Source organism: Phaenicophaeus curvirostris, chromosome 15, assembly GCF_032191515.1.
Source record: "Phaenicophaeus curvirostris isolate KB17595 chromosome 15, BPBGC_Pcur_1.0, whole genome shotgun sequence".
Classification (NCBI taxonomy): domain Eukaryota; kingdom Metazoa; phylum Chordata; class Aves; order Cuculiformes; family Cuculidae; genus Phaenicophaeus; species Phaenicophaeus curvirostris.
The window spans coordinates 18,041,540-18,066,862 of NC_091406.1; the positions used below are offsets into that span (position 1 = coordinate 18,041,540).

Here is a 25,323-nt window from a genome sequence, read left to right on the forward strand (position 1 = left end):
ATTATCAAAAACTCCAAAGTTATTGCAGTGACAATAACTTTGATGATGATTTTCTTACAGAGCGATGATTTTCTTGCAGAAGTTGTGTCCATTTTAGAGCAACAGTTGGGGTTAATGACGTGCATAATTTACAATATTATGCCTCTTATTTTTGTATTATGATAAATCACCTACCTCCATGTTTCTTTTTATTTTGATGTGCTGGGAACTCAATACAGTGGTAGGAAAAGAACACTACAGTGTGCACTGTCAGTCTCAAACACAGAACCAGCACACCCGTGCTACAGACATTCAGACGCACAGCACCGTGTCAGATTATTAGCTCCAAGGCAACTGCCAGCATGCAGTTTTATTGGAAATGAAAACAAGGTAATTCAAGATTTATTTGCTCTCTAAGAAAGCGCCAGGAGGCAGGAGGCAGCATCTCCTGTAAAACACCCAGCACGTGGTAACTTGCTGCCTGTTCAGCTTGCGCGGGTGGACTGGGGATTTTTGAGTGACGCATTCAAAAGGAGGAGGATTTTCCTCTTCGCCCCCATCCTGTATCCTAATGGAGTGATGGAGACCAGTTTCACTCTACCCAGAGGGAAATAAGCACACCCCAATGCTCCTGGAGGATCTCAGGTGGCTCCGCATCATGTATCCCAGCAGCTGAGAGGGCCAACTGTGTCCTAGGGTGCATCAAACACGGCATCGCCAGCTGGTCAAGAGAAGGGATTGTCCTGCTCTGCTCCGCACTGATGTGGCCCTAGCTTTGGCACTGGTACCGCAGGATAAAAAGGATCTAAAGCTACTTGTGAGCATCCAGAGGAGGGCACAGAGCTGGTGGAGGGTTTAGAGGGGAAGCCGTGTGAGGTGTGGCTGAAGTCACTGGGTCTGTTCAGCCTGGAGAAGAGGAGACTGAGGGCAGATCTCATCACAGGCTGCTGCTTCCTCACAAGGAGAGGAGGAGGAGCAGGCGCTGAGTCTTCTCTCTGGTGACCAATGACAGGACCCGAGGAAGATGCCGGGGGAGGGTCAGGCTGGACATTAGGAGAACGCTCTTCCCCAGAAGGTGGTGGAGCATTGGAACAGCTCCCAGGGAAGCAGTCCTGACAATATTCCAGAAACTTTTGGCCAACGCCCTCAGCCCCACGGTGTGAATGTTGGGGTGTCCTGTGCAGGGACAAGAGTTGAACTCAATGGTCCTTGTGGGTCCCTTCCAACTGAGGACATTCTATCATTCTGTGATCACTGAAGCTTCAGAAACAAACCCTGACTATTGTGTAATTCAAAGTATTATATTGCTGCCTTAGCTCCTTTTCTGACCAGTTATGGTGAACTGATCACCAAACAAAACTCCTTATTAACAATTATCTACTATGCTCTGTTGTTGTTGCTCTGCCTCAAACCAACCTGTGCCTGAGCACTGCTACAGCGGCCAGAGAAGGGCCCTGAAAACATTTAGCATCTGGGAGGAAAACTATTGGAACAATCTGAGTAATTGATTTAGAATCATAGAATCATAGAATCACAGAATGGTTTGGGTTGGAAGAGATGTTAAAGATCATCCAGTTCCACCCCCTGCCATGGGCAGGGACACCTCCCACTGGATCAGGGGCTCCAAGCCCCATCCAACCTGGCCTTGAACCCCTCCAGGGATGGAGCAGCCACCACTGCTCTGGGTAAACTGGGCCAGGGCCTCCCCACCCTCATAGTGAAGAAATTCCTCCTTATGTTTAGTCTAAAAGTCTTTGAAGATGATTTTAAAAGATGCCGTGTGTTCCAAAAAGCAATGCTGATTGAAAAAGAAATGAAGAAATGCACCTTGATTAGATGAAAGGCAAAATAAGCAATAAAACTAAATAAAACAACCTATATAATAAATGGGATAAGAGCAGGCTGACAGCAACAATCATCGGTCAGAAAGCAAGAGATGTGAAGAGTGCCTGACATAACCTGTGTTATGAAAGGAGCCTTAATGGAGATTGAGAGGTGGTTCCCAGCCCGGGTGTTTGGGTCGGCAGTTGTGTTGGCCGTCCTGGGAAGAGGGAGCACGGCAGGGCTGCACTGGAGTGGTCTGTGCTGGTAATTTTAAATAGAGATTAGCTGTTTTGGACAAGACTGAATGGTTTATAAAATGTGCCCACCTACCCCCGGGTATGAATATAGAGATTTAAAAGAGCTGAAACACAATGCCTGGAAATCTAACTCTTCAGAGGAAAATCATAGAATCATAGAATCACAGAATGGCTTTGGTGGGAAGGGACCTCAAATCCCATCCAGTTCCACCCCCTGCCATGGGCAGGGACACCTCCCACTGGATCAGGGGCTCCAAGTCCCATCCAACCTGGACTTGAACCCCTCCAGGGATGGGACAGCAACCATGTCTCTGGACAAATGCAAACCCACATCTCTTTTTGCCTTCCAATCAATCTTTTTTGGCTCTGCTGTCACTCTTAAGGACACAGAAAGAAGATCTTGAAGGATTTTTGTGTCTTCCAGAGAACTGACATCACTGTCAGGACCAACACCTGATGTATTCAGCATGGTCAGGTTTGGCTTGCTGCCCACAGATGGTTGGTTTGGAACAAGTCTGGCATTTCCCAGGGTACCTAACACGCGCCGTGCACGTGCAAGATGCACGATGCCTTCCAGCACCCACAAAATGATGTTGAAGACTCTTAACCCTGATCCATCCTCCCAGTGCCCGGGAGCTTTGGCTACCCTGGATGCACAGATCGGCCAGGGATGAGGGAACGCAGTGGTAGGAGAGATTGCTGCTGTGAGCTGAGAGATCTGCACACAAAATGTGGGGTTTTTTTTTCTGCTCAATTCAAATAGTATTGCTGCATCTGAGGTTTGGGTCCAGGTTCTGCAGGCTGGAAGCTAGAGATGCTGGGAAAGGCTTGATGTCAGCCTCAGATGTCGGGGCTCAGGATCTTATATTCACCAGCCTTGGGACAGAGTGGTGGTAAAGATCCCCCCTCGATACACCCAGGCACCCGGGAAGCTTTTCAGCCACTGCTGGCATTGGCCCAGAAACCGAGAAGACATTTACTTCCAAGAGCAGATGCAAACACAGGGACCTGCCAATTGGCCCAAATCAAATAAAACCTGACCTCTGATGAACTGGAGCCGTAATGCTTTCAAACAACTCTGCACTCAATATTGGCAATGTAATCGTTTACCTTTGAGTCGTGAGGGCTGAAGGAGAAACGGAACCTTAAGCTCCCGGAGGTGTTTCATTACTATCATTTGTGTTATTGATAGGAAGCCAGCAAACCCCCATGAGATCCCTGAGTCCAGCTCCAGGAGAGCTTGCCTGCACCTTCTCCCCAAGGAAAAGCATAACACCCAAGAGCAGAGTTTTATTAGAGCGCCTGAACCTCTTCAATCACAGAAAAGACAGAGTAGAAAGATTCTCCCCTAGCAGCTAGGTCCTTTCTTTCAGGTTTGTTTTCCATCCTGTGACCCCCAGCCACTGCCTGGGTACCCCCACACCCACACAGCCTTGCTGATCCCTAGAAAATAAAACCCCTTCTTTCATTTGGGATGGGGCAGAGACCCACAGGGAACAAACATTGCGGGGGGGTGCAGACCCTGGGCAGCCGTGGCTGAGGCTACCAGAGGTGTGGGTCCTGTTTCCATTGCTGCAAACCATGGCTCAGTGCAGCCCTTCTCAGCCTCTGGATGAGGAGGTGGAATCCGTGCACACCCATCCTTTATCCATAGGATACGCTACATTTCCACGTGTAAGGGAGGACCAAACGGTCCAGCCTTCTCCCTGCCCCATGGAAAACTGCTTTGCATCCTTGTAGCAGTAGCGGAGCTTTACTGATACCAGGCAGTGGTACCCAGGGCACCCCAACTGCCACAGTATCCCCAAAACATACAGTCAGGGCTGTGAATCCCAGCGGTGGTTTCATAGAAACATGGAAGGGTTTGGGTTTGAAGGGATCTCAAAGCCCATCCAGCTCCAACCCCCTGCCATGGGCAGGGACACCTCCCACTAGATCTGGTTGCTCATTTCACCCCCTGACAGCTATAAAGATGTTTAATGACCAAGAATAATTTTCTGCATGGTGTATCAGTCAGTAAAACTGTCAAAGAGGCAGGGCCTGGATGGTTAGTTTAGGTTGTAGCAGGCTGGTTTAGGATGTAGCATCACGGTATGTTCATTTTCCTTAGCCACCAAGGTGATTGGAGAAGTTCTTCACTCCCTTCACCGCTTCTTTTCTGTGTTCGTGGCTCTGTGCGCTGAACTGCATCACTGGCACAGATGGAGTTTTCACTTCTAACAGCAGGTATGAGGATTGTGGTCTTATATATATACATATACATATAAAAGCATGTATTTTTAAACCCAGGAAGTTCTTGCCACCTCCCCAGGGCCCAGTTGGGTGGGTTTCAGGATGCAGTGTGAGGGCAAAGGTGGGAAAGCAGCAGCGCTGGGGTCACAGCCAGGGGAGTAACCAGATCAAATGGGAGGCATCCCTGCCTGTGGCAAGGGGCTTGGAACTGGATGGGTTTTGAGGCCCCTTCCAACCCAAACCATTCTATGATTCTCTGAAACTCTCTCTGCAGCAGCAGTGAGCGATTCACAAGGATGGATTTTTGCAGCCCTCGGGCTCCTCGTATCCACTTCCAGCCCACGAGTCACCCCGCAGCACAGTGTGGATAGAATCCCTGCGCCTGTCTGATTCCCTCGCAGCCTGCCCTCCTGGAGGTGATGCCACCGAGATGTTCAGCCCATGGCTGTAGCTCCAAGGCCCCTCGCACGTGTCTGGCACCACGCAGCCATGTCAAGCCCTGCCCCGATGTGGCTGCTCAGCAATACAGCAGCTGGCATGCTGAGGGCTGTTGTCACCAAAGGAAGCCTGTGATTCCCCCCAGCCAAAGGTGCCCTTCCTCCAGGGCGTGTGAAAGCCCATGTTGGACCGTGGTGCTTTCTCTGTGCTGGTTTTAGCTGAGAAGCTGAAGGGACCCATCCAGGAGCCACCCAACAGCACCGATAGGGATGCATCAGGACCTGAAATTCCCCAGAGCTGGAGGGGGGCATGTGCTGCACCCACCTTCTTCTTCCCTTATCACCCTGCTGTCCCCAGCGGGCTGAGCACGTCTCCAATGCCTGCAGAAGGGAAACAGCTGATGGCATCTCCCCGAAACGCGGCATCACACTTCTCTGTGCCCAGCAGGAGGGCAGCAACACCAGGCTGGGGCAACACAGCTCCTCCAGCTGCCTTTTGCCAACAAGTCCTGGTCCCTGCACCCCCCTCAAATCCAGACACATGGAAAAAAAATGTGAGATGACAGAGAGCTCTTTTATTCCTGCTGTAATTAGTCCCTTTGGAATTCAATTAACAAGCTCCCCGCCGCAGCTATCAAACCATCATCAGTTAGGCAAACAGGCGTACAAGCCAGGCCAGGTCCTTGCGAATACAATATAAATATTTCAATATGTCCAAGGGGAGCCTGTCTTTCCACCCCCTTTGCAACTTACTTTGAAGTGTTTCCCCGCTGGTGGGAATTTAAGGGCTCTGCTGCTGACCAGAAGCACCTTTGCCCTGACCCTGCTCACCCTTCCCAGCTGGAGAGCATCTACCCTGCCCAAGCAGTGCCAGGGAAAACGCGTCATCCCTGGTATGACCACAGCGTCACAGGGCTGACCCTGGTGTGCAGGGTTGGTGTTGTGCAAGGTGTGAATACGCTGTCAGCTCTGCTGTCCCTGTGCTGGCGTGGGGCTGGGCACGTAGGCAGGCACCGAGTGTGATCCAAGCGGTGCTGCCGTGCCTGTCTCTGGACTGTGTGATCAGGCTGGGACGTGCACCGGTGATGGCGAATAACAACCTTTGCTGCAGGGGCTGCATAATTTCTTATTTTTATGATTTGCTGGCTTTTTCTACAAGTTTGACCGGGCTGGAAATGGAGAAGCTGATGTTTTCTGAGCTTCTGGAAGTGGGGAGAAGAGAACTCAATTCAATCCACCTGTTCTAACATACCAGTGGAGTTAGGGTTGAAATAGAATCATAGAATCATAGAATCAATATATATAGGGCTTTAACTTGGGGAAAATTACCTGCAGGAAAGCTGAGGGGCTCTAGATCAGGGAGAGCAGGGATAGGATGAGGGGGAATGATTTTCAGCTGAAAGAGAGGAGATTGAGATGAGATCTTAGGGAGAAATGTTTTGCTGTGAGGGTGGGGAGGCCCTGGCCCCGGTTGCCCAGAGCAGTGGTGGCTGCCCCATCCCTGGAGGGGTTCAAGGCCAGGCTGGATGGGGCTTGGAGAAACAGGATCCAATGGAAAGTGTCTCTTTCCATGGCAGGGGGTGGGACTGGATGGGCTTTGAGGTCCCTTCCAACGCAAACTATTCCACGATGCTATGAAGATATTATGCACATCTCCATCCCGGGGTGACTCTGGGGCCAAGGATGAGGGATGCTTGATAATGGGAGCAACACTAGACACAACCTTGCCTGTGCCTGCTAGAAAAGTGCTGGGATGTGACACCCCACACTACAGGTGGCTGAAAAATGGGGCCTCGCGCAAAGGTCTGTGACCCTCCTCTGCACCACCTCTCTGTCCTCAGAGGTTCATGTGTGACTGTTTTGGTTTGAGCTAAAGCAATATTATTTTTCTAACCTTTGAGCTAAGCCTTGTCTAAGTAAATTAATTTTCTGAAAGTTAACTGCATATTTTCTCTCTAGAAGTGATAATGTGGGACACCAGGCTGCAGAAGAGCTGTTGCTGACGTCTGTCCCTATGGAGATGAAGGCCATCCTCGAGCTGGTGGAATGCTGTAAGTGCAAAGGGTGAAAAAGAGTTCTGCCTGCAGGGAGAGGCAGATGGGGCAGGTGACCGGCACCTGACCAACAGAGGATTTCATCCTGTGTAGGTCATACTTGGAGTAAAACTGAGGGATCAGAGGGTCAAGCCCTCTTCTTTGATGGCTGGTGTCCAATATGGACCTTGTCTGTCTTTTTGTCCTTTATCCTGGATCCGTGCTTTCCTGAATCCACTTCCTAGTTCCAGCCCCCTCCTGCTGCTAAGTCCAGCCTGGGACCTTTTCCTATGTCCACTCTGCAGCATCAGTGGTGATGTAGTCATTGAGAGGGGTTCAATTTTGTATATATGTTATTATTTTCTTGTTAATAATATTTTCCTTATTATTGCTTCATTAAAGCTGTTTTAGTTTCCAACCCACAAGTCTCTCTCTCATTTCCCTTTTCCCTTTCCCTGGGAGGGAGGATTTGGGCACAAATGCTCTAGTTTAACAGCCAGTCAAGCCAGGCTGAGGCTAAACCTTGACAATGCTGCAAGTCCCAAGAAGAAGCTGCAAAGGTGAACAACAGTTCTTGCAGTCACCAGAGGTTCTCCTGGGAGATCAAATTCATGAGCTCCTGTTCCAGCCAGCGCACTCCTAAGGATTGAGATGAAGATGAAGACCGCAGGGGTGTGCGGTTCCATATTGAACACCCATCTCAACAGCTCCCCAGTATGTCTTGCTTCAGAACCAGAGGTTCCTCATCACCAACCCATCACCTTCAGCTGCTGGGAACCTGGCAGCCCTGCCTACGCATGGTGCAGCCACAGTTTGAGTTTGGGGCTTCAGCCCAGTGTGCAGGTGATAAAATACACCCTGTCCTGGCTTCAGTGCAGGAAAATGCATTTGCCTGCTAGCAAAGATAATTCAGGTCTGTTCAAAATGAAACCTGTTATGGCAAAAAGTAATCTCTAATGTTTGTACTGTGTCAAAATGAATGATGTCACATATCTGGTCTGCCTTGGAAAGCAGAGAATTGTCAAGAGATGGTGGATGTCTTCAATATTGTGTGAGAGGGACCAGGAAGAAGATGCTAAAACCTAGAGAAACTTTTCAGCTACTGCTTCTGTTGATGCATTTTTCTTTGAGGAGCGTTCTCTTCCTTGACTTAAAGATGCCCTTAGAACAATGGGGATCTGATATCCTTGCTGGTGGCCACTCAAGATCAATGCATGGATGTTACCATCCTATCAGGCAGGTCTTCTCCTAACCCAGCAGCATGTGCTGAAGCTTTGACTCCAGCCCCTGCACCTCTGCTCTAATCTCTCCATACTCACCCAGGATGAACTTAAAGCTGGGCATGGGTTCGGGCTCACCTGCCACCTCCATGCAGACTTAAGCCAAGAGCCTGCTGGTTCTGTGTCACCTGGATTCCCAAATCTCACGTCATTCCGGTGGGCAGCAGGAGAGGAGAACACTGTGCTCCTGGCTTAAAGCTTCCTGTGGTGCCCTCATGCAGCGGTGGCTTTGCCCTGGGAGATGTTTGATGTCCTTCCAGCTATTCCCACCATCACTCCGCGTTATGTGCCAGGATGCTGCTGTGCAAAGCCCTGCTGAAACGCAGAGCAGCTGGCAATGCCAGGAGCCATGGGTTTGAGAGTATGGATGCCAGCGTACCCAGCAGGTGTTAATTCCTTCTGTAAGAGCGCAGGGGCCCTTCCAGGCCACTTCACTGCTCAATTAGGCTGAGATTAGACAAAGCTTAAATAACATGTGCTACTTTGGGTACTTTGACTCCAAGTAGTCACGTTGGAAGTAATCATGGGAAGGTCTGGGCTCGCTCGGGCAGAAACGAAGCAGCAGGAGCGAAACACTCCTTCCCACCCAAATAACAGCTCTAACAAGGCAAAGCCCTGCCAGCAATTTATCATCCCTTTCCTACAGCAAAACCTCCCCAGCCTGGGCAGATGAGAGAAGTGGTGTGATGGAAGGAAGGACAAGCTTGAGGAAGGCTCTAGGGAGTTATCTGGAAGGACATGGAGATGATCCAAAGGCTGAAGCACCTCCTGTAGGAGAACAGGCTGAGAGAGCTGGGGTTGTTCAGCCTGGAGAAGAGAAGGCTGCAGGGAGACCTCAGAGCAGCTTCTAGTACTGAAATGGGCTCCAGGAAAGCTGGGGAGGGGCTCTGGATCAGGGAGCGCAGGGATGGGATGAGGGGAAGGGTTTTCAGCTGAAAGAGGGGAGGTTGAGATGAGATCTTGGGGAGAAATGTTTTGCAGTGAGGGTGGGGAGGCCCTGGCCCAGGTTGCCCAGAGCAGTGGTGGCTGCCCCATCCCTGGAGGGGTTCAAGGCCAGGCTGGATGGGGCTTGGAGCAACAGGATCCAGTGGCGAGTGTCTCTTTCCATGGCAGGGGGTGGGACTGGATGGGCTTTGAGGTCTCTTCCAACCCAACCCATTCCATGATTCTATGAGTCTGTATTTTCCATTAGGTAGGAAAACACTGGGTTTCCAAAAGCAGCTTATGCACCTGGGGTTTGCCTGTGATGCTGAAGTTTATTGTCCTTGTTATTACATAAAAAAGTTTTGAGACACTTCACTTTGCTGGGTCATGGCAGTAGAAGGTGACATGGAAGGTTTGATTTGTGATTTGTGAGATTAAGGGTTATTTTAGACATTCAGGGATTTGCTCTTGGTTAAATCACCCCAACTCAAGCAGAATATCAGCAAATCAGTTGCAGGGTTACTGTGACCTTAATTTTATTAGAAACCTAGAAGCAATACAAGTGAACTGATGTTTAACCAAGGAAATTATTCACCTCACCTCTACTGCAAAATTGGAAAAAATGAAACCTGGAGACCCTTTCAGTATTGGAAGCTGCTCTAAGGTCTCCCCGCAGCCTTCTCTTCTCCAGGCTGAACAACACCAATTCTCTCAGCCTCGAATGGGAGGTTCTCCTGGCCTCAGAACATCTCCATGTCCTCCTTTGGACTCGTTCCCACAGCTCCATGTCCTTCCTATGCTGAGGACTCCAGAGCTGAACACAGGGCTCCAGGTGGGGTCTCACCAGAGCAGAGCAGAGGGGCAGAATCCCCTCCCTCGCTCTGCTGGTCCCACTGCTTTGGATGCAGCCCAGGACACAGGCAGTTTCTGTGCTGCAAGCGCAGGTTGCTGGCTCACGTGTAGCTTCTCATCCCCCAGCACCCCAAGTCCTTCTCCTCAGGGCTCCTCCCAGTCTATTCTCAGTCTGTATTTGTGCCTAGGTTTGCCCTGACCCAGGTGCAGCACCTTGTACTTGGCCTTGTTGAACTCCATGAGGCTCACCCAGCCCCACCTCTCCAGCCTGGCTGGGTCCCTCTGGATCCATCCCTTCCCTCCAGCGTGTTGACTGCACCACGCAGCTCAGTGTCACTGGCAAAGAAGAGCGTGCGTGCGTTCCATGCTGGTGCTGGGGGGAAAATAAAGGAGAGTATTTTGTAGTGTAAGACCAAGCCTAAACACAGAAGGGAGAAGCCTTAGGGAGACAGTGGCACACGAGGCATTATGGGGGTGTCAAAGATGCCCTACAGCCCCATTTTCCACTCTCTTCTCAATCCCATCTCCAAATCAGCTTTATTCTGTAGTTCTATTAAAATATTTAGTGATTTCCTCCACAAATTTAGAAACAAGTTGGCCGATCTTGCTGAAAAAACTAGTTTAAAAATTAATTGCAAGCTTTTAAAAAATTAATAATTATTACAGTTAATTAAGGTTACAGCTTAGCATTTTTAAAAATTTGGTAGCTCCTGCGCAATCGCCTTTGGACTAGAGAATGATGGGGGGTGAGAGCTGGAAATACGTTGTCTTCATCCTTTCACTGAGCAGGTTTTGGGCTTTTCTGTCTCATCTGCATTATTATTGACAGCATTACTGCACCTATCAAAATCCAGATCTGTGACATCGTAATTTTGCTACAATTCCTTTTGTTCCAGATAATTTAAAATGCTTTCCTGTTCTCCATAACACATTTGGCTATGGATTTTTTTTTAATGGATACTTTTACTTCTCATATCCATTGTTCTTCATTTCTCAGCATCTGATTTTTAATCACAACCATTATCTTCCTCCCGTTCCTGATTTGTTGCTTCTTATCTGTAGCTTGGCTCACTCTTCTGGCTTCCTTTTTTTTGCCAGGATTTGTTGTGATCTTTCCTTTGTGATCATCATAAATACGCCTGTCAAGAAGAAACCAAAAGAAAAGGCTTTTATTTCTCAGAGAATCAGAGAAATTTCTGTTTTCCAGTGAATCAGAGAGAGCTGTAAAGTGCTGGGTGTGTGAGAACTGGCCTGCAGATTTTCCTAAGGGCTTGTGCCTACTTACTGTGTCTGAATGGGATGGTTAATCCCTGGGGCCTCTCTTGCTGGCGTGGAGCCCATCGGCAGGAGCTGCTCTGCGCTCTGACCTGATCTCAGCACTAAAAATCACCTTAGTTTCCTGGATTGTGGTCTACTGTTCTGCTAAATTCATAAATCTGAATACGTGTTATCCTGCAGAGGTGGACGCAGAACAAGAACTCCTCACTTGGAGCCCTGTGTCCAGTTCTAGAGTCCTGAGCACAGGAAGGACATAGAGCTGTTGGAATGAGTCCACAGGAGGTCACAGAGATGATCAGAGGGCTGGAGAACCTCCTGTACGAGGACAGGCTGAGAGAGTTGGGGTTGTTCAGCCTGGAGAAGAGAAGGCTGCGGGGAGACCTTAGAGCAGCTTCCAGCACCAAAAGGGGCTCCAGGAAAGCTGGGGAGGGGCTCTGGATCAGGGAGTGCAGGGAGAGGATGAGGGGGAACAGTTTTCAGCTGAAAGAGGGGAGATTGAGATGAGATCTTGGGAAGAAATGTTTTGCTGTGAGGGTGGGGAGGCCCTGGCCCAGGTTGCCCAGAGCAGTGGTGGCTGCCCGATCCCTGGAGGGGTTCAAGGCCAGGTTGGATGGGCCTTGGAGCCCCTGATCCAGTGGGAGGTGTCCCTGCCCATAGCAGGGGGTGGGACTGGATGGGCTTTGAGGTTCCTTCTAACCCAAACCTTTCTGTGATTCTATAGGTTGGCCCTGCACCTTCCAGCCCAGAGCATCCCACCCACACACTGTGGCTGAAATGCTGTGGGGTGTGCAGAAGAGAGGGCTAAAATGAACTTATGCATTTCTCCATGTGCCACAGACCAGAAACCCTGCCCTGGCGCTGCCTCAGCCCGGCTGCTGTGGTCCAGAGCTGCTCTGTCGTGCCAGCAGCCCACCGCCAGCTGCAGCACACACCGAAGCTGCTCCGTGTGCTGGAGGGCTGCTCTCCTTTGCTGTTTGATTTGTTTACATCGATTTTAGAATAATGACTTTTCATGAAGTAAATCTCGATTGAGAAAATAAATTATTTTCTCATTTGAGCGCAGGCAGCCGCTGTGCCGGGTGCCGGCTCCCAGCCTGTCGGTTGATTCCCCATTACGAGCCCATCATCGGCAGGGCTCAGGCAGCAGCAGAATTCAAATGTAGAGTCTACAAATATTTCTGTATTTTACTTTTCACGCAGGAAAAGGTCTCTGGGGAGAACTTAGAGCAGCTTAGGGTATTGAAAGGGGCTCCAGGAAAGCTGGGGAGGGTCTCTGGATCATGGAGGGCAGGGATAGAACGAGAGGGGATGGTTTTCAGCTGAAAGAGGGAAGATGAGGTGAGATCTTGGGGAGAAATGTTTTGCTGTTAGGGTGGGGAGGCCCTGGCCCAGGTTGCCCAGAGCAGTGGTGGCTGCCCCATCCCTGGAGGGGTTCAAGGCCAGGTTGGATGGGGCTTGGAGCCCCTGATCCAGTGGGAGGTGTCCCTGCCCATGGCAGGGGGTGGGACTGGGTGGGCTTTGAGGTCCCTTCCAACCCAAAGCATTCCATGATTCTTTGAACATCTGCCTATTCCTACTCAGCACAAGAGGAACCTCTGTTGGGTTAAGCTTGAACAAACGATGTTTTAAGAACCTTTTCAGAACTGTAGAATGAAGAATTACGCTGCCTCTGTTCTGTACTGCTGCTCCATGGCTGATAGTTTAAACGTCAGTGTAGCAGAACTGCCGTCCATAAACAAAATATATACTTTTCTTTTCCAGTGCTGCGGTGGAAATGTGCTTTGTGTCTTGCTTCGTTTTAGAAGTATGCTTTGAAGCTGTGCCTTGTTGTTTCCTTTCTCCTGCCTGTGTTTGATGACCTGTCAGCCTTTAGCTGGTTCCGAGCACAACTCTGCAAAGGATCAGATGGAAGCTGTTGCATGGCCCTCATCCCAGAGATGCCGCCTTCCTCCATGGGTGCAGTTACACCGGTGCTCATCTGCTTGTAGGACTGGAGCTTTCCTGGAGCATGAGATGGATTTTAATAATAGTCTTTCTCAAAGGCTGTTCAAGAAATGAAATCATCATCCTGATTCTCTCCTCAAAAGAATGGAAGGTAAGTGTAATGTGCGATAAGGAATCCCCTTAGAGAAGCAGCTGGATGTCCCTTGTGATACCGATGATGTTATGTTTCAACCTGAAATCCCATCTCCTGTATTAAAGGCAGACTCTCAGTTTTCAGTCTGCACTAGATAGGCAGAAAAATTTACTCATAGACCCCCATCATACTCCTCCAAGCTCAAATTTGAGATTGGCCCAGGTCATCCATTTTAGGAGCCTCCTGATGGATTCGTATGTGAAACTTAAAAACCAGAAGTAAAATTCAGAAAAGCAAACCAAGCCCCTGGGGTGGTGCTGTGAGGCCAACAGGACCCACACTGTCTTCCTGTGTCTCCGAGTAGATGTTCTACCTTATAGAATTATAGAATCATGGAATGGTTTGGGTTGGAAGGGACCTCAAAGCCCATCCAGTCCCACCCCCTGCCATGGGCAGGGACACCTCCCACTGGATCAGGGGCTCCAAGCCCCATCCAAGCTGGCCTTGAACCCCTCCAGGGATGGGGCAGCCACCACTGCTCTGGGCAACCTGGGCCAGGGCCCCCCCACCCTCACAGCAAAACATTTCTTCCCAAGGTCTCATCTCAGTCTCCCCTCTTTCAGTTGAAAACCATTCCCCTTGTCTTCTCCCTGCCCTCCCTGATCAAGAGCCCCTCCCCAGCTTTCCTGAAGCCCCTTTTGATGCTGGAAGCTGCTCTGAGGTCTCCCCGCAGCCTTCTCTTCTCCAGGCTGAACAACCCCAACTCTCTCAGCCTGTCCTCATGCAGGAGGTGCTCCAGCCCTTGGATCATCTCCGTGGCCTCCTCTGGACTCGCTCCAACAGCTCCATGTCCTTCCTGTGCTTGGGACTCCAGAACTGGATGCAGGGCTCCAGTTTGGGTTTCACCAGAGCAGAGGGGCAGAATCCCCTCCCTCACCCTGCTGGTCCCACTGCTTTTGTTGCAGCCCAGGCACAGTTATTTCTGGGCTGCAAGTGCACATTGCGAGCTTGTGTCGAGCTTCTCATTTACCAGCACCCCAAAGTCCTCCTCAGGGCTGCTCTCAATCCATTCTCTCAGTTAAACCTTACCCCGCCCTGGTCAGATGAAATTTAGTTATGCATTATATGAAAAAACAACAAAACAAAACCCATCTTCTCCTTGCCTGTTTCTGATGTCCTGATCCATGGTTTGATACCCCTGATTTTTGTGCTGCAGGAACTGGTGAACAATCTCTCCCGTGCCGCTCCTCACCGCACAGCCCATCAGTCACACATCTTCCAGGCTGAAGAGTCTCAGTCTGAGTAATCCCTCCACCCACAGAGCCATTCCCCTTATCTTCCTCACTTCTCTCGGCATCTTTTCTAGTTTCCAGGCTTTTTTTTTCTGTCTTTTTTTTTTTCTTCCAGTGGAAGGAACAGATTTGCAAACAGTATTTAAGCAGCAGGTGAAATATTGATCTGCACAATGACAAATTGATCCCTTCTGTTTGGTTTAACATTATTTCCCTAAAAATTTCCACACTCAATTTACTTTTTCAGGCTATCGCAGGCCATTGAGGCGGTGGTTTTGTAACACTACCTGCAGCATGGGAATGCAAGGAAAATGTTATCTCTCCTAAGCGGTGATCACTCATTTAAAACTTATGACTGGTTCAAGTACAAATGGATTGTTTCACCCAGGCACATGATTTTGCATGTCTTGCTACTGAATTTCCTTCTTGTTTTATTGTCTATTTGCTCAATATTGAGAGAGCCACGGCTTTTCACTATTGACTCTGAGTATTGAAATATTGTTAGCAACTTCATCCCCTCAGTGTTTTCCTTTTCTTCTCATGGTTGTCTCCTGCTCCACAGATGATGCTCCACCACAGGTCCCTGGGTGCCTCTTTTGGCACTCTTATTCCAATCCAGAGTCTGCTAATTTATTCCTAATTTGTGTTCCATGCTCTTCTGCAGGTATTATACAAAACAGGGCTTTCCCTTTTACACTAAAGGGCAACAGAACTGGGAAAAGATCTGGAGACCAGAGATTCTGGAGGCAGCTGAGGGACCTGGGGTTGTTTAGCCTGGAGAAGAGGAGGCTGAGGGGAGACCTTATTGGAAAGGTGGTTGTGGTGAGGTGGGTGCTGTGCTCGACCACCCTCTGGGGAAGAGCCTTCTCCTAATGTCCAGCCTGACCCTCCCCTGGCATCTTCCTGCCATTCCCTTGGGTCCTGTCGTTGGTCACCAGAGAGAAGATCTCAGCACCTGCTCCTTCTCCCCTTGTGAGGAAGCTGTGGAGCATGATGAGGTCCCACCTCAGTCTCCTCCAGGCTGAACAGACCGAGTGACTTTGCTCTTCATACAGCTTCCCCTCTAAACCCTTCACCAGCTCCTTGCCCTCCTCTGGACACTCTCCAGTAGCTTTAGATCTTTTTCTTATCCTGTGGTGCCCAGAACAGCACCCAGCGCTCAAGATGGGGCTGCCAAAGATTGGAGTGAAAGAGACAATTACCTTCCTTGACCAGCAAGCAATGCTGTGCTTGATGCACCCCAGGACGCTTATTTGAAACAGTCCCTCACACTCCACTGCTAAATGGATGTTTCACATCCTTTGGGCTCTGGGGTGAACATCATCTGCTCCTTTGGATACTCTTCATTTCCCTGCTCTGCTCCCCAGTGTCTTCCAACAATGGCTAATTTTGGGATGGGGTCTGCATGGTTGGAAGAGCCCTGGGGGTCTCCACAGTTGCTGAAGGGTTTGAGAAAAGGAGTTTATTGCTAGATTTTTACACCTTAGAAAGCTGCTCATCAAAGAAAAAAAAGGTTGGTCTCCTTTGTAGTGTTTTTATCCTTAATTTGTCATCTTGCACTGGTTTTTAAATTTTACTCATTTGAACGTGACTTCAACTTTGTGAAGTGACTTCAACTTACCTCTGACAGGCTCCTTTAGTCGCTCCTCTAATGAACAGCTAATTTTTTGCCCTTTTAAGGTCTCTTTTGATAATTGTGTAGATTTGCTCTCATCGTGTTACAGAACACCTTTAAACATAGTGTATGTCCTCTGGAAAAATTTTACCCTTTTGGCAGCTGCTTTTAATTTCTTTTTAACAAGCCTTTCTGCTTTTATGTGGATCGCCTGTTTGAAATGAAGTTGCAGTGAACTTCTTCAGTTTTATTTTTGAATCCAGCAAAGTTACTGAGTTTAAGTGTGCTGTAGACACTTTTATAGAGGGACTCTTCCGTAATAACATTTTAAATTAGCCTTGTGTCCTGCTCAGGATTTAATATAGGGTTGCTTCTCCTGGCTGTGCTGAGAAAGGGTCACAGAATCATAGGATCGTTAAGGCTGGAAAAGACCTCTAAGCTCATCCAGTCCAACCATCAACACAATACCAACATGCCCATTAAACCATGTCCCAAAATGCCATGTCTACACATTTTTTGAACCCCTCCAGGGACGGAGACTCCACCACTGCCCTGGGCAGGCTCTTCCAATGCTTCACTGCACTTTCAGTGCTTCTCTGAGGGAAACCGGCAGGATCTGCCATCTACTGTGCCTGAAAACATTTGCAAAGCAAGGCTGCTCTCTGTTAAGACAGTGGGGAAAGCCTTGTTCATGCAAAAAAAAATGTTCCCAGCGAGGTCTGAAGTAGCTACACTCAGCTTTAAACTGTAAAGCAGGGCTGATCAGCAATGTATAAACAAGCTTAATGTTATTTTTATTGTGATGGTTATTACAGCCAAGCCATCAAGAGGTTTCAATTATTAGGTAAAGTAACATAAATGGAAGCTTGGAAACATGCACTGGAGTGGCTTATGGAATGCCTGCAGGAAAGCTGGAGAGGGGCTTTTGATCAGGGAGTGCAGAGATAGGATGAGGGGGAACAGGTGTGATCTGAAAGAGGGGAGATTGAGATGAGATCTTAAGGAGAAATGTTTTGCTGTGAGGGTGGGGAGGCCCCGGCCCAGGTTGCCCAGAGCAGTGGTGGCTGCCCCATCTCTGGAGGTGTTCAAGGCCAGGTTGGATGGGGCTTGGAGCCCCTGATCGAGTGGGAGGTGTCCCTGCCCATGGCAGGGGGTGGGACTGGATGGGCTTTGAGGTCCCTTCCAACCCAAACCATTCTATGACTCTGCTCATACAGTGCGAGCAGTGCAGCTGGCACGTTGGGGAACTGAGGGGCTGCACAGGCTCCGCTACTTTCTTGTGTTTGCTGCTTGTTTTGTATCATCTCTTAGCCAACTGGTAGCAAGCCACACTGCTCCAGGTCTAAAAATACCAAACCCCTGCAAATCCTCAGCATCACACCTAAATAAATCCAGGCGCACAAGACCTGGTGAGTTTTCCTCCAGGTGAGTGTGGACGACATTTCCCAGGCTATTAAATTTTCCCTTTTGATGTACACAGCCTGCTTATCCACTCCCAGCTGTCACAGTTTCAGTTCCTCCCTGTTAATTCCTTGAGCATCGCTTCTCTTCCTCCACATCTAGGGTCCCATATGCCACCGAGCGCAGCTCCCATTGGACGCCGTGCCTGGTTGTTGCTGTGCGGTGACGTGCTTGCCTCGTACAGCTACAGCCACGTGTTTGCTTGTCTCTGTGCAATCTCCTCCTGGAGGGTCCGGAGGATTCTGTTTGCACTGCACAAGCTCAGACCCTGGGCTTTAGGGATAAGCCAGATTTTCTTCTGATTAAAGACTTCTGAAAGATTAAAGATACACAGGCAGAGCCCAAGTCAAAGCTGCAAAGCAAAGATCATTCTGCAACTTTGCAGTCTGCAATTTGATTTTTTTTTTTTCCAGCCAGTTCTCATGCATATTTAAACATGTAAACTGGAAGAGACTATCACCTACCACAGAGCATCTTCGTGCCCCTGGTTGAGAGCAGGACTGAAAACAGAGCCAGAGTCCAGTCAGTCCCTATTCCTAAGGTTTTTCCTCCCATCCCAATGTTTTGGCACAGCCTGTTCAGGTCTGCTGGATGAGTCTCCCTCTTGCACACAGCCCCAGACCTCTGCTTTGTAGAATCATGGAATGGTTTGGGTTGGAAGGGTCCTCAAAGCCCATCCAGTTCCACACCCCCTGCCACAGGCAGAAACACCTCCCACTGGATCAGGGGCTCCAAGCCCCATCCAACCCGGCCCTGAACCCCTCCAGGGATGGGGCAGCCACCTCTGCTCTGGGCAACCTGGGCCAGGGCCTCCCCAGCCTCACAGCAAAATATTTCTTTCTAAGATCTCATCCCAATCTCCCCTCTTTCAGCTCAAACCCATTCCCTTCATCCTCTCCCTGCCCTCCCTGATGAAGAGCCTCTCCCCAGCTTTCCTGGAGCCCCTTTCAGTACTGGGTGGCTGCTCTAAGGTCTTCCCCAGAGCCTTCAGTTCTCCAGGGTGAACAAGCCCACCCACACCCCTGAAGAGACTGAAATATCTTAGGTGTGGCTTTGTTCTGATCTGCCCCACCTTGTCTTTTCCTCTCATTCCTTGTACTTGTCTCCATCCACACATACAAATCTCCCCATCCTCCTCCGTGGCATCTTCTACAGCCTGGGTGACAGCAAAGGTCCCTCCATCTCCCTAGAAAGAGTTGGACAAACAAGCCAAGGACAGCGGACACACCCACAGTCTCCAAAGTAATGAACATAATGGGGGAATGCAGAGTGTTACCTGCGGGAAGAATCATAGAATCACCAGGTTGGAAAAGACCCACCGGATCATCGAGTCCAACCATTCCCATCAATCACTAAACCATGCCCCTCACCTGCTAGAAAGATTTTTTTCTAGCACAGGCTCCCAGTTCCAGGGATCAAAACCTTGCATGTGAGCACCATCCAGGGCACCAAGCCGAACTGGACTGGGCAAACTCTGCTTCTTCTCATGTCGCTTGTGCCCACTGAGCAATGGAGCATCTCCCTGGAGTGTGGCCTGTGTCATCATCCCCAAAAAGGGTTCTCCACCAAAAAAAGGATGTGCCCAGTAAAACCTTTGTGGTGCCTGTTTCTCTCACTGAACACACCCATCAAGCTGCCGTGGCACCAAGCAGCAGATGCCCAGAGCTGCCAGAGCACCTCTGTGATCCTTACGTGGGATGGTCCAAGCAGCCTCTTCTGCTTGCTTTATGTTGCTAAATGGTGTTGCCTGAACAGCCAGGAGCCTTCTCAGCAATGTCAGCCTATCCTGAGGTGGAACGGGACGAGCACGGAGCAGCCCAGGCAGGCATCCAGCGCTGCCTCAGCAGATGCTTTGGGACCTGAGTGCAGGGGAGGTTCCTGTGGGAGCCACATGTGGTCATGGATTGTCCTGCCCTGCTGCCACCACGTGCATCAGTTGGTCCCAAGGAGCGACAGCTGCCCGCAGCCCTGAGAGAAATCTACCTGATTTACTCTGCGCAGAGTGCATCCCCGACAGGCTTTTATAGCACAAAGGGGTGGTTCTGTTTGACTATGTGTTAGGATACTTTCTTTTCTTCTGAAATGAAGATAGCTCAAAGCGACCAAGTCAAACAGAGCGGAAATACAAAGAATTATGAGTAGAAATGAAAAAGAGGTTTTATGAGCAGCTTCCCCATCCACTATGTCTTTGCCGGCTGGTCCATCCTCCCAGACCCGCTTCCAGCTGCCAGGAATTCAGAGCAGTCACGGTATCAGCCCTGCTGGGCCCTGGGCTGTTTGTCCTTCCGTCACCCCCTGCTCCCCTCTGCAGCCTTGGGGCACAGCCTGCAGACTCCAAGCTCTCTGCCTGGCTTCTCCTCACCTCCTCCTCCTGCACCTGAGTCGCTGGTCCAGGTCCAGAGAGCCTTCTCCTTAGGGAAGGAGCAAGGTACGCTGTCTGCCTTCAGAGGTATCTGCCTGCTGCCGACACTTTTATTAGAGAAACCTGACACACACACACCCCGAGAGCGCACGCAGATCAAACAGATGCTGTCTGTCACAGAGCTTAAAGCCTAATTACAGAAGATTACAGAAACTATTTATAAATATTTATATCCATTTAAATATATTTATAAATGTATCAGGATTGGATAAAAGTGTATATTGTTATTTTAGCTTAAGACACAAGCGAGTATCATTTATACAATGCTCGTACAGTAATCATATAGTTGTACTAAGCTTCTTTCTGATTAGCATGGACAGCAGCCACTAACGTTTGAATTGCTGTTGATACAAAGTAGGTTGGCTCCAATGAGCTAAGGAGAATGGGTGGATGGAGGCTGGGAATAGTAGAATGGTTTGGATCGGAGAGGACCTCGATGACTATCAGCTGCCCAGAGCAGTGGTGTTTGCCCCATCCCTGGAGGTGTTCAAGGCCAGGTTGGATGAGGATCAACCTGGTTCAGTGGGAGGTGTCCCTGCCCATGGCAGGGGAACGGAATCAGATGAGCTTTAAGGACCCAAACCATTCTATGATTCTCATAGAAAGCACAATGGGGAACACTCGAGCCTCACCTACGGCATTCAGCAGCAGCTTGCTACCCAGGAGGACGTGGTCTGATGGGTCACTGACCTGGAGAGAGGTCGGGACTGGCCTGCATGCCAGTGGCAGAGGGCACTGGATGGATGTGGGCATACTGGAGGGCACTGAGGGCGAGGGATGGAGATGTGGGGAAGCCCTAGGTTGGTGGGCAGTGGTGGCAGACACAAGATAAACCTGGAGCGGCAGAAGGGAGCCCAGCAGGATGCTCACCATGCGAGCTGCTCCCTTGGCCAGACCTCAGGGTTCCCACAGCCAGTGCCCATCCAGAGGAGGGTTGGCGTGGGCTGTGCCAGGCACTGAGCAGAAGTGATGCTGCCTGCCTGTCCCTGCCCTTGGGGTGGGCAAGCCAGCCCATCCCTGCCTCCTTCCAAGCACCTTTTTTCCCCCTTAGGAGAAGACAAAGCTGGAAACTCACTTCGTGCTCCCGGCGGGGTGGTTTTGAGCAGGACAATCCCTTTGGTCAGGCATCAAATACCAGCGTGTGAGCCATCTGCTTCTTTGACTAAAATACCCAGAGAAAAGCTGCTGGATTGGAAAAAGGATATTAATCTGAAAAGCATACAACAAAGCAACTGCTGGATGTTTCCCCCCCGAGCCAGAACGAGCGAGGGAAAGCTGATTACCATGACACACAGGAGCCCTGATCTAATATTCCACTTCAAGATTTGCAAATAATGTGCCCATTAACATTCATTAGCTCTTTAAATAATACCTGCCAGACCTTCCAGGCAAGGAGGAAAGGCCCCTGCGCCCAGAAATCAATCACGTAACAGCCTCTAATTGTGCATTTTCCACATCTACGCAAAGTTTCAATAAAAACAAGCCAGGACAGAATAGCAAAGCTGGAGCTGTCAGTGCTGTGTACAGAGCTGCACAGAAACACCCTTTCCCTCCCGGCTGCAGCACGAGGATCTTCGCTAATTAGCAGGCTTCTCTCCGACAGCTCGCCTGAGTTCAACGGGCGCTGGGGGAGGCTCGCTGCAGGAATGTGTCAAGCCAGCCTTTCACTACCTAAAATAGCTTCTGTCCTCCTGCTCGTCAGGGCAACCTGCGGAGATAAGTGCTGTGGAAAGAGAGAGGCTGGTGTCAAGCCCCAGCAGATGAGACTGGCTTGAGCTTTGGGAATCCCATATTAATATCCAGATATGGAAAGATTTGAGGGGGCCACCTGCAGTCCCAGCTGAAGTAACACCCAAAGAAAGGTGGAAAACTAATGGTTTGATGTCAAGGCACGGCTGTGAGAGCATGTGTGGAGCTGTGATGCTACCGACAAACCTCATTGCTCTCTATCATAATCATATCTACCATATCACTGCTCTCTATTATACCTGTATAAGAAATGTTTTGCTGTGAGGGTGGGGAGGCCCTGGCCCAGGTTGCCCAGAGTAGTGGTGGCTGCCCCATCCCTGGAGATGTCCAAGACCAGGTTGGATGGGGCTTGGAGCCCCTGATCCAGTGGGAGGTGTCCCTGCCCATGGCAGGGGGTTTGGGTCTGGATGGGCTTTGAGGTCCCTTCCAACCCAAACCATTCCATGATCACCCAGATTTTCTGCCCTACCACTCCCCTACCTCCTTCCACTTCAGAAGGGGCAGCTCCTCTGCTGAAGGCAGAGACATCAGGGGAAATGGACCACACGGCTCTTTGGTTTTATTGTTCTTGAATGCCCAAATGAGCTAGTACCTTCCCATCATCCTTGAAAAACCAAGTTTCCTAGCTGTTAAATAGAAAACTGCTGCACTAAAAATTGACCGAACAGAGAGTATCACATTTTTACTCTGCAATGAGGACCCTGTTGTCTTGTCACCGCTGTCATTGCATCATGGACACAAACCTGATGGATGACAGTTAGAGGGTCCACCAATGTGAATGCAAAGGTCATGGATAATGGTAAAACCACTCCGCTAATTTTCCTCTTGGGCTGTGCCTGTGTTGTGCAGGGAACTAAAAAACCCTGGAGCACAGGGGCTGTTTTTTCTCACTGAATTAAGAAACAAAGATCCCTTGAGGTCATTGGGCAGGTAAATCAAGGCTTGTCATTGGGAGAAGACTTTATGCGGAGGCTGCTAGGTATAGAGAAGCAACACCACTATCACCTTCTCTTCACTTGATTTATACTAGTGGACACAGCTCACCGTGTCACCTACATGACTGCCAGCATGATCTGCTTCCCTTTTCTCTGCAGCTCCAGTCTGAGTCTGTGCTGAGCTGTTTGGACACACTAAGTCTAAAAGAACTCTACTTGCCAAGGAGAGAATAGCTTCTCCGCAAAATAAAAGGTGTGGTCTAACCTTTGTGCTCGGCAGTTCAGATCAAAACAGTGAGCAGGGTCAGCCTTGTGGTAGGCGCGGTGGCTTTCTGGGTTAGTTGTCATTGTCACCCAGCTTCGGTGCACTGAAACATGCTGCTAGCACTCAGTAAGTGATTGTTAGGCACTCTAAACCTCACATTAGCTGTCTGTACAAGCACACTCTGGGTCTCGTCTGGTGTATTTCACTGCTTTAAAAAAAGAGCTACAAGACCAGATAAGTAGGTCCCTTTGCAGAAGGCCACAAGCAAGCCTAGAGGCATCACGGCTCCTGTAGCACATTTTCATGTTCCTTAGAAAATGGCTCAGTGTTGTCACAGATGTTACAGTCAAAGTAAAAACACTATTTGGGAAAGGCACACTTTCCTTGAGAGAAGCTGTGCAGCAGGGAGACAGCTGCTTATACTTACATTTATTCAGCCCAAAATGAGTTTCAGTAGTTAAAAGGAACCTAATGAGAGTGACTTGTTTGGTGCAGCTAGCCAGGCCAAGGGAGGGCAGCGCAAGAAAAGTGATGGGTACTGTAGAATCTAGAGATCTCAAGTCAAAGAGTGTCCTGAATTGGAAGAGGCCCATGAGGGTCATTGAGTCCAACTCCTGTCCCTGCACACAACCCCAACATTCACACTGTGGGGCTGAGGGTATTGGCCAAATGCTTCTGGAATATTGTCGGGCTCAGCACTGCAACTGCTTCCCTGGGAGCTGCTCCAGGGCTCCACCACCCTCTGGGGGAAGAGCCTTCTCCTAATGTCCAACCTAACCCTCACCTGGCATCTTCTTGCCATTCCCTTGGGCCCTGTCATTGGTCACCAGAGAGAAGGGCTCAGTGGCTGCTCCTCCTCCTCCCCTTGTAAGGAACCTGTAGAGCAGAACAAGGTCTCTCCTTCACCAGGCTGACAAGCAGGTTTAGCTGCTTCTCATCCAACTTTGCCTCTAAACCCTTCGCGGACTCTATGCCCTCCTTTGGATACCCTCCAATAGCTTTAGATCTTTCTTATCCTGTGGCACCCAAAACTGCACCCAGTTCTCAAGGTACAGCTGCACCAAAGCCGAGCAGGACAATCCTCTCCCTCATCTGGCTGGTGATGCCGTGCTGGATGCACCCCAGGACATGGTGCCCTCTTCGTTGGTTGCTCGTGGTCAACTTGCTGTCAACCATAACCCCAGATCCCTTTCCACAGAGCTGTTCTCCAGCCTCTCGGAGTTAGTATAAACTGTGTTCCCTAACCAAGAATATTCTTGAGCAATGATAGGACTGAAGAAATTCATTCGAAGTGTGAAGGTGAAATTCAAAGAGAAATGGGGGACAAACACTTTCTTAATGTGCAAATGATAACAGCGCAATGGAGAAGCGCAGAGGAAAAAGGAATAGTTTTGTGTAAGTGCCTCTCTCTGTAGATATTGCAAAGAAATGCAAGACTAGAATGGCTTTATGAGCGAACTTAAAGGGCAGTGATCTGATGAAGAAGAGAAATACAGAATTAATGTTCTCTCCTGGATTTCATCACAAATTTACCAAGCAAAATTTTGCCAGATTGCTCCACATCCCTGGAAAATAATAAAGAAAAAGGGTATTTCCAGTTGCAGAGTGGAGCAGCGGATGTTACCATCACACGGTCATATGCAGAACAGGTGGTGACCACCTCTCCTCACGTAAAAATGGGAGTTCTTCAAACTAGTCATTCCCCAACTCTTCTCCCGTTGAGCCTAAGTCCCCCCAACTTATTTGGTAACGTTTCTCACCTTAGACCTGCTCTATGTTACTGCTGAAAGCGCCCAGTAATCCTCCCTGCTATCTCTCACCAGCTCCTATCTAATTCATCCTACCAGCTACCACAAACTTATTTAATCTAAAGCTCCTGTTAAAAGAAAAAAAAATAATCTGTTTTATGCTATGTACTCTTCATTCCATCATCCAAGACCTGTGTGAACGTGGATAAAATCACTATTTAATAGTGCTGGTCAAGCCCTGCTGCTTGTTCGGAAGCCTTGCTTCGAGCCTGTTCGGATCAGCTATTAAAAGTTTGTATAAAACTTGTGAACGTGTTCTTGTAGTATGTAAGGTAAAGATTAAAGTGCCTGGCAATGGAAAGAACCCAAGAGGGGTTTGCGTCAATCTTGTACCTCAGCACCAAGTGCTTCACGGGAGAAAATATGGAAGTGGGGATTCACCCAACCAAGCATCATGGAATGGTTTGGGTTGGAAAGGACCTCAAAGCCCATCCAGTTCCAAAACCTGCTGCAAGCAGGGACACCTCCCACTGGATCAGGGGCTCCAAGCCCCATCCAAGCTGGCCTTGAACCCCTCCAGGGATGGGGCAGCCACCACTGTTCTGGGAAACCTGGGCCAGGGCCTCCCCACTCTCACAGCAGAACATTTCTTCCTAAGATCTC

The 25,323-nt window shown here is 49.4% G+C and overlaps 1 long non-coding RNA gene across 1 annotated transcript; it reads right to left on the minus strand.

Moving 5' to 3' along the window:
- Window positions 1-10,306: 10,306 nt before the first annotated feature.
- On the minus strand, window positions 10,307-20,041 carry LOC138727329 (uncharacterized). Its single transcript, XR_011338537.1, has 3 exons — window positions 19,904-20,041; window positions 17,687-17,853; window positions 10,307-10,957 (listed from the first exon to the last, which is right to left on the minus strand). It is a non-coding gene; the product is annotated as an uncharacterized lncRNA (long non-coding RNA).
- Between the last annotated feature and the right edge of the window lie 5,282 nt (window positions 20,042-25,323).